Source organism: Taudactylus pleione, unplaced genomic scaffold (genome assembly GCF_031769625.1).
Source record: "Taudactylus pleione unplaced genomic scaffold, aTauple2 ptg000791l, whole genome shotgun sequence".
In the NCBI taxonomy this organism is placed as follows: domain Eukaryota; kingdom Metazoa; phylum Chordata; class Amphibia; order Anura; family Myobatrachidae; genus Taudactylus; species Taudactylus pleione.
In genome coordinates this window covers 1,525,868-1,542,919 of record NW_028285193.1, presented here as the reverse complement: position 1 = coordinate 1,542,919, position 17,052 = coordinate 1,525,868, and positions in this window count along the sequence as shown.

Below are 17,052 nucleotides of genomic sequence, written 5' to 3'. Positions count from 1 at the left end.
CTCGCGGTTTACATGAGCCGCATTTGAGTTTACACGCACAGACTTTATTTGCGTCCTGTTGCAGCAGCTGCTGTGTGAGAATATGCAAATGCCGCCTTTGCCAAGGATTGCATTGAGACGCCCGCCTGCGGCTTTGCAAATCCGAGCATCTGCGTAGAAAGACCGAGCATCGGCCGCAGATCATTTCATTATCGCACTTCTGAGCATCCCTATGGTCGCACAGAGTGGCCGCAGGTACTGAGACGCCGGAGCCATTTTTATTGCGTACTGAATCGCAGACACAGGCTGTGAAACGTCCCAAAAAGGGTCGAGATGCGCTTGCGTTTTTGGACGCCACTCCCCGTTACCTCCCCAAACGCTCCCTGACTGTCAATCACATTGTGAATAAATACTCACCGGAAGCGACTACGTTAATGTACTTTGACGCATGCGCAGTGCGACTCAGACGTATACGCAGTTCACCAATAATTGCTTAACTGCGTAAATAGCGGCACTGCGTACCTCTCTGAATCAGGCTCTTGGTCAGCACTGGCGCGCTCCCTCACTCTACCATTCCGCCTCTACTGTCACTGAGCAGTGCACAAAAATAGTAATTTGGGCAAAAACAGAAGAAATACACTTACGTCCAGCTATACATTAATCCCTATGTAAGAGTTACTTAAGAAGTTGTAAAATAAAATGTGCTGTTCAAAAAGTTTGCGCTAAGGCGGGACATGAGGAAATTCGTCACGGAAACATGGAAAATCTGCAAAGCAGCGCGTTCCGCATCGAAATGAAATGTGCACAAATTCCTGCCGCAAATTTGCTCCTCTCTCTACGTGATGATTTACTCTGGGTTATACGGTGCTTTTGTGCACATGGCACTGTGGGCCTGATTCGGTGTCGTGCGCAAACCTGATGGCTTGCGTACGACTTTGATGGTGGCCAATCGGCGCATGCGCTGGACCTGTACTGCGCATGTGCTGATCAGCGTCTGCGAGCTCGTTCACGGTGGCCGCAGCTGCAGCCTGATTGAGTGACGTCAGGCAGCGTCCCAGAAACCGGGGGGCATGTCAGCCCTGTTTTCTGGGTGTGCTGAAGCCAGTTACTGCTTCCTTGTACGAAGCTTCACTGGCGCCAGCTGCATGGGATGCAACAGCGGATCACAGTTACACAAGACGCCTCCTGCGGCTTTAGCATAATTCAGCATCGCTGGTGAGTCCATAGATACGGCAGCGATACTAAAAGCGTACAGCGCTGAATGAGGCCCTATTTTATTAAATGAGCCCCAGAATGTTTTAATCATGGAAAATATAGATAGAAAAAATATTTTTTTTATATTAGAAACAAAAAAATAAGCCACTTCCAGTACTTTGTCCTACAGAACATTTTAGGAAATGAGTCTTTACGGTTATGTTTTGTTGATGACCAGTTCCTCCATCTATTATTCGGTGTCCTTAGGTCCACTGGTGATGTTTGCAGTTTCCATTCACAAATCACCATCTCAGCATTAGCCAACGAGATCGCAGTTCATGTTCGTCCCTGACAGACGCCTCTCGGCCGCAGGCTAGTCAATGTCTCTACATATATCTTTACACAGGATGCTGCACTAACTTCTGCAATCTCTGTCTACACGCACTGGTTTTACTGTACTTAATGCTTGGAGGTGGCCCCTATTTACTACAATCTGCATTTCAAATGCGGTTGTAGTGCCTACCTGCCTACCCTCCCGATTTGGCCGGGAACCTCCCGAAAGCCGGGTGCTGCTCCCCAGGAAAGGCAGGCAAGCCACCAGGTCCCCGACATTTAGTCCAACCGTTTCTACAGTATAAACCCCCGGCAGCGGGCGGGGGGGGCCTGGTGATGTGATTCGTGCTGAATCGCGTCATCGTGGCTCCGCCCCCTACTTCACAATGCCATTAATATCGGCATTGCGAAGAGGGGGCAGGGCCACGGGGACGCGACGGTGCTGTCACGCCCATGCTTCGCCCCCAATGATGGGTCATTGCCTGGACACGCCCCTTTCTGCTGCGACACGCCCCCCATTGTGGAGTCCTGACTGCTCCCTCCCGGAAGGAGAGAGGTAATAGTCGGCGAGTATGTTGTACTGTGATATATTTGCCTAAATTCGCATTGCCACAGCTGACGACCACCATGGAAAGGGGCACGTATGTGAATAGCCAATAACAGTGGCTTGCCTCACATGGGCTGTACGTATTTTGACCTCTTTGATTAATTCATGTGATTGTTTAGAATAAAAAAAAGTTATGATGAAAGTTGAGTTGCACATGCCTCTAAACTCTGAGTATCACTTTAGCTATTTGTAAGAAAAACTTCCTTCTGTACATAGAGTCTCACGTGATCTATGTCTGTTATTGTATGCCATTCTTATTGCTCTTGTGTTCTTTGCTGTCCTCTATCTGCACAATAAAGCTTTTTTTTTGTGGTTGCACCAAATCCCACTTTTTAACATCAATCAATTTGGCCGATGGCTATACATTTCTACACAATATCTCTGCAGAACGGATTGCACATCGCGGGGGCGTAACAACGGATTTTTTGTTAGACATGGCATGTTCCCATGTCTTCATTTTACCAGCAGCACAAACCATCCGGATCCCAACTCCCACTACAACAGTAACAAACAATACGCAACTCAACGTTATTTTGTATTTCTAAAGCTGCATTTCTAAAGCAAAGAAGGGTAATCACACACAGGAGAGTGCAGCGTGCGGCCCCACTCAGCGTCCAGCTGTATTCACTGCTCAATACTCAACTGAACTGATCTAACCACAGAGATTACTAAATTGTATAGTATAGAGCACAGGTTCTCAATCTTGGTCCTCAGGACCCCAAACAGTGCATGTTTTCCAGGTCACCTCACATAATCACAAGTGAAATAATTAGCTCCACCTGTGGATCTTTTAAAATGTGTCAGTGAGTAATGAATACACCTGTGCACCCAGAGCTGTAACTAGACTTTTTGGTGCCCTGTGCCAGAAAGAGCATTGGTGCCCCTCTCATTTTTCAAAGGGACATAATGCACCCAAAAAAAGGGCCATGGCTTCACGGAAAGGGCCAGGGAAGAGATAGGGGAGGCCAGGAGCTGCTGGGGATGAAATAAGAGGATGCTACAAGCAAGAACGATACTAAACAGAAATTTGACAGGCTGAAACAGTGCCCCCTGACCTGTGGTGCCCTGTGCGATGGCACCGGCTGCACTACCCTAGCTACCGCCCTGTGTGCACCTGCTGGGTGACCTGGAAAACATGAACTGTTTGGGGTTTAGAGGACTGAGTTTGAGAACCTATGGTATAGAGCACTGTCAGTATACATGGACACATTTGTGTGTGTGTGAGTGTGTGTATATATATTGTGATAAATTTGGGTAATTAGCTTGGTAGAGGGTGGATTGGTGCAGTGTTTAGGTACTTTAATGAGGGGTCCACACACAGCTTCCATGTTAATAAATGGAATAGTGCTTTACTTTTCAGCATGGAAATCAGGAAACAAAAGTGAGCAGAAAATAATAAATAGCCTAGCCCCTATTTAGGCCATCTAACTCACTTCTTCACCCCTGACTATAATGGTGCAGCTAGACTGCCAATAAAGTCTCTGCCTGCTTCTCTGCAGGTCTATTGCTGGTTCCAGCCTGGCTTGGCTGCCACAGCTATACAAAACACAGTCACTCTTGGTGGCCTACCCTGTCTCCTTCAGGTATAGGCTCTGGCTTCCCCAGCCTGCAGCTTAGCTGCTGTTATGTCACACAGTCTTTTGGAGTTTTAGGGTCTTCCCTACCTCCTGCAGGTCTGAACATGGCTTCCTAGCCCACTCTGGTCTCCAACTGTAGTCCCACCTTGACTGGACACACAGGCCCCAGCCTGTTCTGACTGCAGAGTCTTGCAGACTGACTCTCTCTCACTACCCCCAAAGGTGTGTCAAAACCCTGTGTGGCTGGTTCTCTCCTGCCCCACACAGAATCTGCTGTGACAGTATCACCATCTCTGGTGATACTGCCACAATATATATATATATATATATATATATATATATATATATATATATATATATATATATATATTATATATATATATATATATATATATATATATTAATGATAGATAGATAGAGGGCCATAACTAGCTATGGGCGAGCAGTGCTGCCACATGGAGCACAGCATTCTGTAGTCAGCACTGCCACCCATCCAAGGTCCCTGTATCTAGCTAGCAGGGTGTCTGTAATGGCACCCTGCAGCCAGAATCACAGAAGCAGTGCCGTCCTGAGTGCCCAAATACTCCAAACAGCAGAATACAGCCATAACAGCCCCCAGAGCAACCTCAGAGGGTGTTTTGGCACCACTCTTGTTCCTGTTACTGTCAGCCCTGCCCCCAGTGTCATGACATGATGTGCTGAGGGTGTGTGGCCTGCACCAGGCAATGTAGATAGATAGATATATAGATATGAGATAGATAGATAGATAGATAGATAGATATGAGATAGATAGATAGATAGATAGATAGATAGATAGATAGATATGAATAGATAGAAAGATAGATATGAGATAGATAGATAGATAAATCAGGGGCGTTTCTAGAGAGGAGGGGGCCCGTGTGCAGTCTCCGACATGGGCCCCCTCCTCTCCGCCCGGCGGCCGGCAGCGCACTGAGCTGTGCGCAGCCAGAGCCGGAGTTATAGACTCTGGGCACTAGAGTGTGCTCAGAGTCTATAATGAATGCACAGGTCCTCAGGAAAATGGCCGCAGCGGCCATTTTGCCTGTCCTGCGCGTGCGCAAATGACGGGAAAATGGCCGTGGCCATTTTCCAGTCGTTTTACAGCGCCGGATCCCTGCACCGACGTGGGACTCCGGAGAGGTAAGTAATATTATGGGTGCAGGGTGTGCGGTGCGGGGCCCCCCTGGACCCAGGGGCCCATGTTCCCCGCACACCCTGCACCCATTATAGATACGCCCCTGAGATAAATAGATATGAGATAGATATGACATAGATAGATGATAGATAGATAGATAGATAGATAGATAGATAGATAGATATGAGATAGATAGATAGATTGTTATGAGATAACAAGATAGATAAATAGATATGAGATAGATAGATTGATAGATAGATAGATAGATAGATAGATATGAGATAGATAAATAGATAGATACAATAGATAGCTATGACATAGATAGATAGATAGATAGATAGATAGATAGATAGATAGATAGATATGAGATAGAGAGAGACAGACAGACAGAGGGGGTCATTCAGAGTCGGTCGCAAGCGCTGAGCGCTCGCAACCGACTCGATGTTGCCCCACTGGGCATGCGACGCTCCGTCGCTTGGGGTCTCGCAGCAGACAGGGCGAGCTGTCAATGGTGAGTGACAGCTTGCCCCGTTTGGGAGGCGGGCAGGGGGCGTGCCTGCCCAAATGGAGGCGTTCCCACTGTAACGCTTGCCGTTAGGGGGCGGCCCCAATGTCATCATTGCTGATGTCAGTGGGGAGCTTCCTGCTCGATCAGAGCAGGAAGCTCCCTGGGGCTTACGAGTGCCCAGACCCAACCTTAGGGTCTGTTCGTAAGCTCCAATGGTCGTGATGGTCTTGACCATCGCGACCATCACCCATGTCGGTCGCTAGAGCAGTGGGTGTTAACCCACAGCTTAGCGATCAACAAGGAGGCGGTCGTTCAGGATGCAAGCAGCTGCCCTGATTCAGAGCGACCGCTTGCAGCTAATGACCGCCTCTGAATGAGGTCCAGAGTGAGCTATGTGAGACCCAGGTTTCTAGCTTCTGTCTGGTGGTAATCATGCTAGTGAGCAGCCTTGATGGACAGACCTCCTGTGAGAGCTGATAAAAGTGTGTCGATTTTTAGAGTCAGTCTTTCACTGCCAGCTGAGAGACTCCATTACTACTGTCATACTTGCCTTTTTTTTTATTCCCGGGAGAAGCCCAGGTAAGAGAAGCAGGAGGGTGGTGACAGGGGCGGGGCCTGATGACTTGCTTCATTAAGCCCCACCCTTCATGGTAAATTGCTGTGATTGGCTCAAATTGAAATAAGGGGTGGGGCCAAATAAAGCGATTCATGGAGAATGCCTACCCTTCTTGGGGTGCGGGGGGTTACCCGAAAAACCTGGAGCCTCCCGCGAATTCCTGGAGGGTAGGCATGTATGAAGTGAGTGCTAAGGTAAACTGCTGTTTGGGGAGTTGGACATTAGGTCCTTCCACCTGTAGAGAGGGAAGCATTTGTGTAGTTAGTGCTGGACAGGCCAGGGTGCCTCTTTCTGTTTTGTTTTTACTTTTGTTGTATATAAACACTCTGGACTGACTGGTGTTGCTGTGAATTGGCTGCTGGATGACTGTGAAGCTCTGCAGGAAGTACTGTAGGTTTATACCGTTCAAAAAAAGAAAAACTCCACTGTGTTAACATTTTTTTACAAAAATATAAATCTAAAAGAAATACCGCGCTTATAGACAAAAGTGAATATGAATATATATATATATATATATATATATAAATTTAATAATCAAGAAATAAAATGTATTTTAATAAAATGCACATATATAAATAAATCATAGGCAAATAAATCATAGGGAAATAAAGAGAAATAAAAAGCATATAAAACCCAGTAATATATACTGTAAATATATGGATAATGATGCTGAATAGTTGAATGAATCAAACTGTGCTGTATCCCGGATATTAATTTGACAGTCTGTAAGTTTGTAGGCAGCCAAGTGCAACAGTAGTAAACATTTAGCACAGGTTTGTGAAAGTACCTTAATAATGGCAACAGTGTGTCCACCGTATTATAATAGTTGTATCCGTCTGGGGTATCTGAACAAAGTGAGTAGCCTGAGGCTTGTAGAGTAAAATGACACAAATCACCGTGTCTAGATTTAGCTGTGTCTCACCCCGTCGGTTGCCAGGGTGTTTGGTTAAATAATCATGTATTTACTAACCAGCATGAAGGCCTACAAGCTTCTCAGGATACTCCAGTATGGTTGGTCCCAACGCATTTCATCCCGATCCTGGGACTTTTTCACACCCTGAAAAAGTCCCAGGATCAGGACGAAACGCGCTGCTCCCTCATTGTCCCACACACTCTGATTTGTGCTGTGTCCGGTATTTGCAAGCTGCACCCAGTGTCTACCATCCTCCGTCTTGGTGCAGGTATTTCTACTAAGCTGCGGCCGCGCTCAGCGCCTGTATGTCTGGAACCTTTCCCAGCATCTCCCTAAGCTCTGTCAACTGACCGTCTCTCTTCACATCTAAGGTCGGACAGGGAGCAACCACACCGGAGTATCCTGAGAAGCTTGTAGGCCTTCATGCTGGTTAGTAAATACATGCTTATTTAACCAAACACCGTGGCACCCGAAGGGGTGAGACACATCTACATCTAGACACGTGATTTGTGTCATTTTACTCTACAAGCCTCATGCTACTCACTCTGGACCTCATTCAGAGTCGGTCGTTGCGGCCGCTCGGTCGTAAGGTAAAAGGGGCCGGATATGCAAATGAAGCGCTCGCAAGTTGCGTCGTTAAGATGGGATCATTAGCTGGACGAGCGAGGGGAGGATGCGGCCGTAAGACTAAAAACACGCCCCCTTCTCGTTTGCAATACATGTCATCTCCGGACATATAAGGATTAATCGAGACCATCGGGAACCATCGGAGCTGGTCGTAGAGCTTAAGGTATACCATACTCTCTCTTAAGCACTACGATCAAGACAGTGTAAAAACCTCCCATGTCACATGTGCCATGACACTACTTAGTTAATTATGCACTCCCATAAAACACAGTTTGCATAGTCAGGCACGCCTGTGTTCAGATCTCCACTCCCCCGTTCACTAGCACCTTCCCCTGTTACCACCCACAAACGCCTCATCCTGTCACTCAAACAAACCTGGCTGTGTTCAAGGAGAGAGCAATTTCTGATCGTAATAGCTAGTTTGCGCATGCGCATTGCGAATTTTACGCATGCGCAGTTTAGCAAACATCGATGGTGTACGACCGAGCGGCCGCAATGACCGACCCTGAATGAGGTCCTCTATTCGGATACCCCAGTCGGATACAACTATTATAATACGGTGGACACACTGTTCCCATTATTAAGGTACTTTCACAAACCTGTGCTAAATGTTTGCTACTGTTGCACTTGACTGCCTACAAACTTACAGACTGCCAAATTCATATCCGGGATACAGCACAGTTTGATTAATTCAACTATTCAGCATCATTATCCATATATTATATATTACTGTTTTTTATATGCTTTTTATTTCTCTTTATTTCCTTAGGATTTTATTTATACAGTCAGGTGCATAAATATTGGGACATTGACAGAATTTTAATATTTTGGCCTCTATTCACCACCACAATGGCTTTGAAATGAAACAAACAAGATGTGCTTTAATGGCAGACTTTCAGATTTAAGTTGAGGGTAATTACATCCAAATCAGGTGAACGGTGTAGGAATTACAACGGTTTCTATATGTGCCTCCCACTTTTTAAGGGACCAAAAGTAATGGGACAAACTAAACAATCCTAAATCTAACTTTCACCTTTTAATACTTTGTTGCAAATCCTTTGCAGGCAATTACAGCCTGAAGTCTGGAACGCATAGACATCACCAGACGCTGGGTTTCATCCCTGGTGATGCTCTGCCAGGCCTCTACTGCAAATGTCTTCAGTTCCTGCTTGTTCTTGGGACATTTTCCCTTCAATTTTGTCTTCATCAAGTGAAATGCATGCACAATCGGATTCAGGTCAGGGGATTGACTTGGCCATTGCATAACATTCCACTTTTTAGCTATAAAAAACTGTTTGGTTGCTTTTGCAGTATGCTTCGGGTCATTGTTCATCTGCACTGTGAAGTGCCGTCCAATGAGTTCTGAAGCATTTGACTGAATATGAGCATATAATATTGCCCGAAACACTTCAGAATTAATTCTGCTGTTTTTGTCAGCAGTCACATCATCAATAAATACAAGGGAACCAGTTCCATTGGCAGCCATACATGCCCACGCCATGACACTACCACCACCATGTTTCACTGATGAGGTGGTATGTTTTGGATCATGAGCAGTTCCTTTCCTTCTCCATACTCTTTTCTTCCCATCACTCTGGTACAAGTTGATCTTTGTCTCATCTGTCCATAGGATGTTGTTCCAGAACTGTAATGGCTTTTTTAGATGTTGGTTGGCAAACTCTAATCTGGTCTTCCTGTTTTTGAGGCTCACCAATGGTTTACATCTTTCGGTGAACCCTCTATATTCACTCTTGTGAAGTCTTCTCTTGATTGTTGACTTTGACACATATACACCTACCTCCTGGAGAGTGTTCTTGATTTGGCCAACTGTTGTGAAGGGGTTTTTCTTCACCAGGGAAATATTTCTTCTGTCATCCACCAGAGTTGTTTTCCGTGGTCTTCCGGGTCTTTTGGTGTTGCTGAGCTCTCCGGTGCATTCTTTCTTTTTAAGAATGTTCCAAACAGTTGATTTGGCCACACCTAATGTTTGTGCTATCTCTCTGATGGGTTTGTTTTGATTTTTCAGCCTAATGATGGCTTGCTTCACTGATAGTGACAGCTCTTTGGATCTCATATTGAGAGTCGACAGCAACTGATTCCAAATGCAAATGTCACACCTAGAATCAACTCCAGACCTTTTACCTGCTTTATTGATAATGAAATAATGAGGGAATAGCCCACACCTGTCCATGAAATAGCTTTTGAGTTGATAGTCCCATTACTTTTGGCCCCTTAAAAAGTGGGAGGCACATATTGAAACTGTTGTAATTCCTTCAGCGTTCACCTGATTTGGATGTAATTACCCTCAATAAAATCTGAAAGTCTGCAGTTAAAGCACATCTTGTTTGTTTCATTTCAAAGCCATTGTGGTGGTGAATAGAGGCCAAAATATGAAAATTCTGTCAATGTCCCAATATTTATGCACCTGACTGTATATGTTTTATATATATTTGCATTTTATGTTAATACATTTTCTTTCTTGATTATTACATTTATAATTTTATATATATATTCATATTCACTTTTGTCTATCAGCGCGGTATTTCTTTTATATTTATGTTGTGCGGGGTTCCAATTTTTTCCCCTCGTTACTTACCGCTGCAGATAAATTTTTTAGTAATCATTGTGTCTTTGAAGCGCTTGGATTTCTCTATAACTTTTTTTTACAAGATCAAATTCATAAGACATAAAAGTGACATCCACTATTCTTGTGTATTTTCCCATATAATATTTTATTGGGATTGCTGGTTAAGCTGGGCATACACCTATACAATCATCGGGCCATTCTTTCAATATAACGGCTATTGGATTATATAGGTGTGTATGCTGTCCCGATGCAGGAGCATTAGCCGATATACGGGTTTTAACGTTCCTTCAACAGTCGACATCGGGAAGTCGCATCTTATGTACTGTTTAACATTTATCAGTTCGACCTCCCGATCCCATAGAAGCCCATACACACTGTGCTATGTCTGAACAGAATCAGTATGTAATATCGCCAGCCACATGGTAAGTACCCCTAACCTTATCCCCTATCCTAACCCTCCTTTAAGGGGTGCCTAACCCTTACCACCCCCTAGTGCCTAACACTTACCTCCCCCCTAGTGCCTAACCCCCCTCTAAGTGCCTAAACCTAACTCCCCCTCCCCGGAGCCTAAACCTAAGTCTCCTGGGGGTCTGCCTAACCCTTACCTCCCCCCTAGTGCCTAACACTTACCTCCCCCCTAGTGCCTAACCCCCCTCTAAGTGCCTAAACCTAACTCCCCCTCCCCACAGCCTAAACCTAAGTCTCCTGGGGGGCTGCCTAACCCTTACCTCCCCCCTAGTGCCTAACACTTACCTCCCCACTAGTGCTTAACCCCCCTTTAAGTGCCTAAACCTAACTCCCCCTCCCCGCAGCCTAAACCTTAGTCTCCCGGGGGGGTGTCTAACCCTAACCTCCCCCTTGGGGGTGCCTAAGCCTTACCTCCCCCCTAGTGCCTAACCCTACCCCCCTCTAAGTGCCTAAACCTAACTCCCCTTCCCCGCAGCCTAGACCTAAGTCTCCCAGGGGGGTGTCTAACCCTAACCTCCCCCCTGGGGGTGCCTAACCACCCCTTCCCCTAGCCTAAACCTAACCTGGGGGGGTGCCTATCCCTAAGGCGCCCCCGGGAGCCCCTAACCCACCTCTTCGTTTGGTATGCCAGGCGTCGGGCTCCTGGCGTAGGTCTAATGACAGGCGTTGGGATTTTGACGCCTGTCATTAGTACCTTGTCAGGATTTGACAGTCGGGAACCCGGCAGTCGGCATTTCGACCATCGGCTTCCTGACTGCATCCCATCTGAACGGTGTGTGCGCAGCTCACAAGCAGCGGACAGAGGATCACACTGGGGACAGACTGCACGGCTGAAAGGGACAGTTTTACGATCAGCCTGCAAGTGTGTACCCAGCTTAAGAATGATACATTCAGACTGTACATGTTTATTCAATATACAGTAAACACTATACCATCATTTCATAAAGGACTCACTTATATATCTAGTATTCTTTTAAATTTCCAGTAATCGTGACTCACAGCTGAAAGAACATATTAGAGAGCGAACTCACTCTCCTACGTCTAATGGTGTAAGATAATAGAAAACCGCAGTCTCATCCTGTAACACTCTTATCCCCGCTGTACTGCGGATTTCCACATCTCAGCCTCACCCCGGCCAGGAATGACTAACTATCTCCTGCTGGACATTCGATATGTAGATGAGAAATGAGCGACAAGCACAAGCTGGAACTACAGCTGTGATTTATATTTCTCAGAGGCCGTAACTTTGCCTTTCACATCTTGTGTAGCTGTATTATCCGATACATAGGAGCAGAATTGTGACAAACTCTCAGAGAGGACGTTTTGCATAGATACGAAATCCAGAGCTACAATCTCCAAGTTCTGCGTTCCTTCGCCGTTCTAAGGGATGCATCCTGCTGTCTGGTATGGCTGGTTAGGACTGGGAACACTAAAGGGATGAAGAGGCATATTTAATAATTATCAGGACTTGGGGCCTGATTCAGAGCCGGACGCTATTTGTGGTCGTTCGTTCTGAAAAAAAGGGTGGCTATTCAAATGAACCGTTCGCTCTTTGCGGTCTGTTCACGCCTCTAGGTCTGAATGAGCGAACAAAACTTGCGGTCGATTTTTTGGAAACTACGGCCCCTTGCATCCTACGTCATGTCCGCTATTTATTAGATTAATCGAGTACATCGACCAGCGTATGAACTGCTCGCTATTCTTGTGGTTGGTTTTTCCTACCGCAATCTTGCGAGCAGTTCTGACTATAAAATAACCCAGTGACGTGGTCAATGACGCTGCTGTATTAATTATGCACACCCATAAAACGCCCGTTTTGACCTTTAAGCACGCCTGCGTTCTGATCTCCACTCCCCGTTTTCAAGCACCTTCCCCTGTTACCACCCACATACGCCTCCTCCTGTCACTCAAAATAGCAGGCATTCGCTATTTAGCGAACAAACGATTTTCGGCCGCCCTGACTGGTTCGCGCATGCGTATTATGATCCGTACGCATGCGCAGTTGGGCAAACATCGCTCGGAACGAACGAGCGGCCGCTTACGAGTGGCTCTGAATCAGGCCCTTGGTCCTGATATATATATATAATTTCTATAAGAATTTAAGTGGAGTTTGTATATTCTCCTTGTGCTTGCGTGGCTTTCCTCCGGGTACTCCAGGTTCCTCCCATGCTAAAAAATATACTGGTAGGTTAATTGGCTCCCAACAAAAATTAACCCTAGTGTGCATGTGTATGAGCATGTGATAGGGAATATGGGGCCTGATTCAGCAGCCATCGCAGCTGCGATTTTGCACGGAACGCAGCTGCAAAAATATGCTATTGTTTGCCAAAGCACAGCCGGCCTAAAGACACCCACTGTTGCCTTCTCATATGCGCACAACGTTGTATACCTGCATAAACATCGGTACCTTCGTAACACATCTTCCAGTCACGTAGCATTTACCCCAGGTCTGACCTGCCGCAAACTTCAAATTTCTTCGTACACAGTGGTCTCTCAAGCTGCGTATGCAATCGCAGTGGATAATGTATGCACGCCCAGGCAACTGCGTTCAAATGGACAGGCACGACTACGTTTTTCCGACCAGTCCCCCGTCACCACCCCAAAACGCTCACAGCCTGTCCCCTCACTCTGCGATGGATTCCTCTGTGCGTGCATAATCGAAGAGCAATCACCGCACACACACAGTGCGTCTTATACGAATGCGCAATGTCCGACAATCGCTCGATCTGCATACGTAGTTGCATTTGCCAACGCTGCTGAATCAGGCCCAAAGATTGTAAGCCCCACTGGGACAGGGACTGATGTGAATGGCCAAATATTCTCTGTTAAGCGCTGTGAATATGTATGCGCTATTTAAATAACTAGTAATAAATAATAAATAAATAAGGATCACAGAGATGGATGGACAATCACAGCCAGAATCAGGGTCTCCGATAAGAGCCCATTCCTGCAATGGTTGTAATGTTAAATCCACACGATCCTTAATTCCTTATTGCCGCCATAAATGGCGATAAGAAATCATAATTTTCAGGACCGAAAATGAATAAATCTGCCACCATATGAGATACTTATGAGAAAGGTAGCTTACATGTTCAAGGTGACACCTCCCTGAAAGGATAAGTCACCTGAAACTTGTCATGAGGATCAGTAGATCTCAGATATCTGGTTTGCAACAAAGAGACGGGGAGCCTGAGAAACGTGTTTGTTTATAGAATGCATCTCTGTTGATCTCTACAATACTTTGCAGAGAAAGTGGTACATCCTGTCCCCTGACAGCCAGGTATCATGATGATCACTATAAACAGAAACAAGGCGGATAGCTGACGGCATTTTCAACATGGTCTATTTCCAAAAAGTAAAGGGTAAACACTCCTTGTTACTTGGCAGTTTAATTGTAAATAAACAGAAGAGTCCCATTAACCCCCTGAGTGGCTACAGCACAATGTCTGATTTCAGCTTAGGTCTTGTCTGCCCCATTCAACTAAGAACAAGTTATTGTATTGACAGAAGTCATTGTCCTTTTTAATAAACTATTAAGGAGCTATTTGCTGAGATGGCGGTAACAGAACAGGCATTGCTGCATATACTTGTCTACTATCCTGTCGGAATGTAAGGGGGGCTCACAAATTTTAGAAGGTACCCGCTAATTCCCAGGAGAGATGGTCACCCTCCAACATCCTGCTCACTTACTAGTAAAATGGATAAGACAGGGGGAGTGATAATGTGAATTTTGGTGAATTGCATCATCATAGTTCCGTGGGGGCGTTGACTTAATTTCCTTAGCCCTGCCCCTGAACACTAACCACCTGCAATGCTCTTCAGGAACTCCCACAGAGGAGATAAATAAGGTAGGCATGTTTGTTTCTATGTCATGCCAAACCTATTAAACTATAGAGCAAAGAGACAAATTACCCTTTAGTTTTCTTGAAAAAAAACATAAGTCTAAATGAAAAACATACAATAAAATGAATACCCACAGATGGCGCTGCTGGTTCTTAGAGCAGATTGTTATACCCACAGATGGCGCTGCTAGTCCTTAGAGCAGATTGTTATACCCACAGATGGCGCTGTTGGTTCTTAGAGCAGATTGTTATACCCACAGATGGCGCTGTTGGTTGTTAGAGCAGATTGTTATACCCACAGATGGCGCTGTTGGTTCTTAGAGCAGATTGTTATACCCACAGATGGTGCTGTTGGTTCTTAGGCCCTGATTAAGAGCCGGACGCTCTGACAGAGCGCTCGCTCTGAATCAGAGCGTCTTTCTTTTTTAAGGGCTAATGCGAGCTGCCAGGATGATGGTCGCGATGGTCTAGACCACAGGTTCTCAAACTCGGTCCTCAGGACCCCAAACAGTGCATGTTTTGCAGGTCTCCTCACATAATTACTAGTGAAATAATTAGCTGCACCTGTGGATCTTTTAAAACATGTCAGTGAGTAATAAATACACCTGTGCACCTGCTGGGTAACCTGGAAAAAGTGAACTGTGTGGGGTCCTGAGGACCGAGTTTGAGAACCACTGGTCTAGACCATCGCGACAATCAGGCTTGCGACGAGACCCTTGTGGTAGGGTCTCATGGCCGCAAGCCCCAGAGAGCTTTCGGCTCAAACAGAGCCGAAAGCTCTCCCACTGACATCACTTGTGATGTCAGTGGGGCCGCCCCCAAATGGTAGGCGTTCCCATGGGAACGCCTCCATCTGGGCAGCCACCCCCCCGACGCGCCCACCAAAGGGGGCATGCTGTCACTCAACATCGACAGCACGCCCCCTTTGGTGCGAGACCCGGAGCGATAGATTGCCCGTCGCTATCCGGGCAATCCATCGCCCCGCAGGGTAAATACCGGCTGCTTTTGCATGTAGCCCACATATGCTGGACAGCTTTATTTTTACACTTCAATTTAGATGAAACCTAGGAGACGCCCCTCACAAATCTAAATCTCTCTGCATATTACATCTCCCCCACCTTAAGTCCAGCATGGTTTTGCCACGGTGCATTTACTGTACCTGCTCTTTTGCTCCTGAGAATCAGCCCCACAGTGGGTACCTGTCATTGGAATGAAGACATGGGTGAGCTCCCCTATGGTTTTTCTTTTATAAATATTTCCACACTGTGCCGACACTATTTTTTTACATTTAAAATCACAACTCCTGAGATTCTGTATCTGAGTAGCAGTCTCTGTAGTGAACTTTTTACCTCTGTCTGATAGCTGAGGAAGAAGAACACAGATTCCCCTGCTAATAAGATAATTGGCTTAACCGACTGACTTTCTGAGGCTGATAAGAGGATTCATCTATGATAAACTTGCAGGTAGAGATAGGCAAAATCTTCTAAACTGCTCCACAGAATATTCGCCTTATTCGACACTTGAATGAGGTAAAGTGTCCCGCCTGGTAACGGCTTATTCATTTTGTTCCTTCGTTAGTATTACCTAACCACTCCGCAGATTGCTATAAACTGACACCTTCATCATCCCAGCTCTATTTACAGAATGCAAATTCCAGAAAATGCGCATGTCAGAATTTTCAAACACATGGGTTGAACTGAAGTCAGATTTGTGGTTGGATCTTGCATGTTTTTCGCAGTGTGCATGCTCCAGAGCTGAGTCTGAGAGACTTCAAGGAGCCATGGCCACTCAGAGTCCAGCCCAGTACCTGACCACTGTCACCGCTGCAGTGAATACTACAGGTCACAGGCATGAATAGAGCCCCAGCGTTCAGTGCAATAAAGTTTTGTGGGTTTTTGGGGGGCATAGGGCCTGATTCAGACCCGGACGCAAGTGGCCTTTCGCTCGTTCGGCGTACGAGCGAAAAAATTTAAATTCAAGCGCTCGCTCGTATGTTTGCACACAGCTAATCTTCCACCCCATAGTCTCCCAACCCCTCCTCTAGCTAGCGAACGTTCTAAATAGCGAGCGTCCGTCTCCTCTTTGGTTGCAGGGAACGCTCGCACAAGTCAATTCCGGAAGTGGCCCTGTCAGTTTTCGATTGCCTGCTATTTCATTCAGCAAACATAGTTGAATCGATTAATGGCAATCACTATATTAATTACCTTAATTGGTATTCACATGTTTGCAATCCTTTTTTTTTTTTCAATGTCAATAAACTTTATTATTGTTAGTGTGTGTCATTGATTCCGCAGAATACGTACGGTTTGACCAAGGGGATGGTTGTTCAAAATTAAAAGTTTGTTTGAATGCTACTATTGTTTTGCGTTTTTTTATATGCAGATTTTTCATCTTTTTTATTAATATTTAAATTAGCTTACGCATGTCACTGCATCAAGCCTATCATAACTCACATTATATTTGTGAGGGTGTAGGTCACATGACTCATACAATAACCAATAGAATGCTTTCTGTTAATTTACAAAGTACATTAGCCAATCAAATTTTTTCTAGGACCTTAATTAAAACTGTTTTGTGTAAAAAAAATCATTGTCATCATGAGAGCGGCAGCTTTTTGTCGCCGTGAACTTCTGGTCCTCACTGAT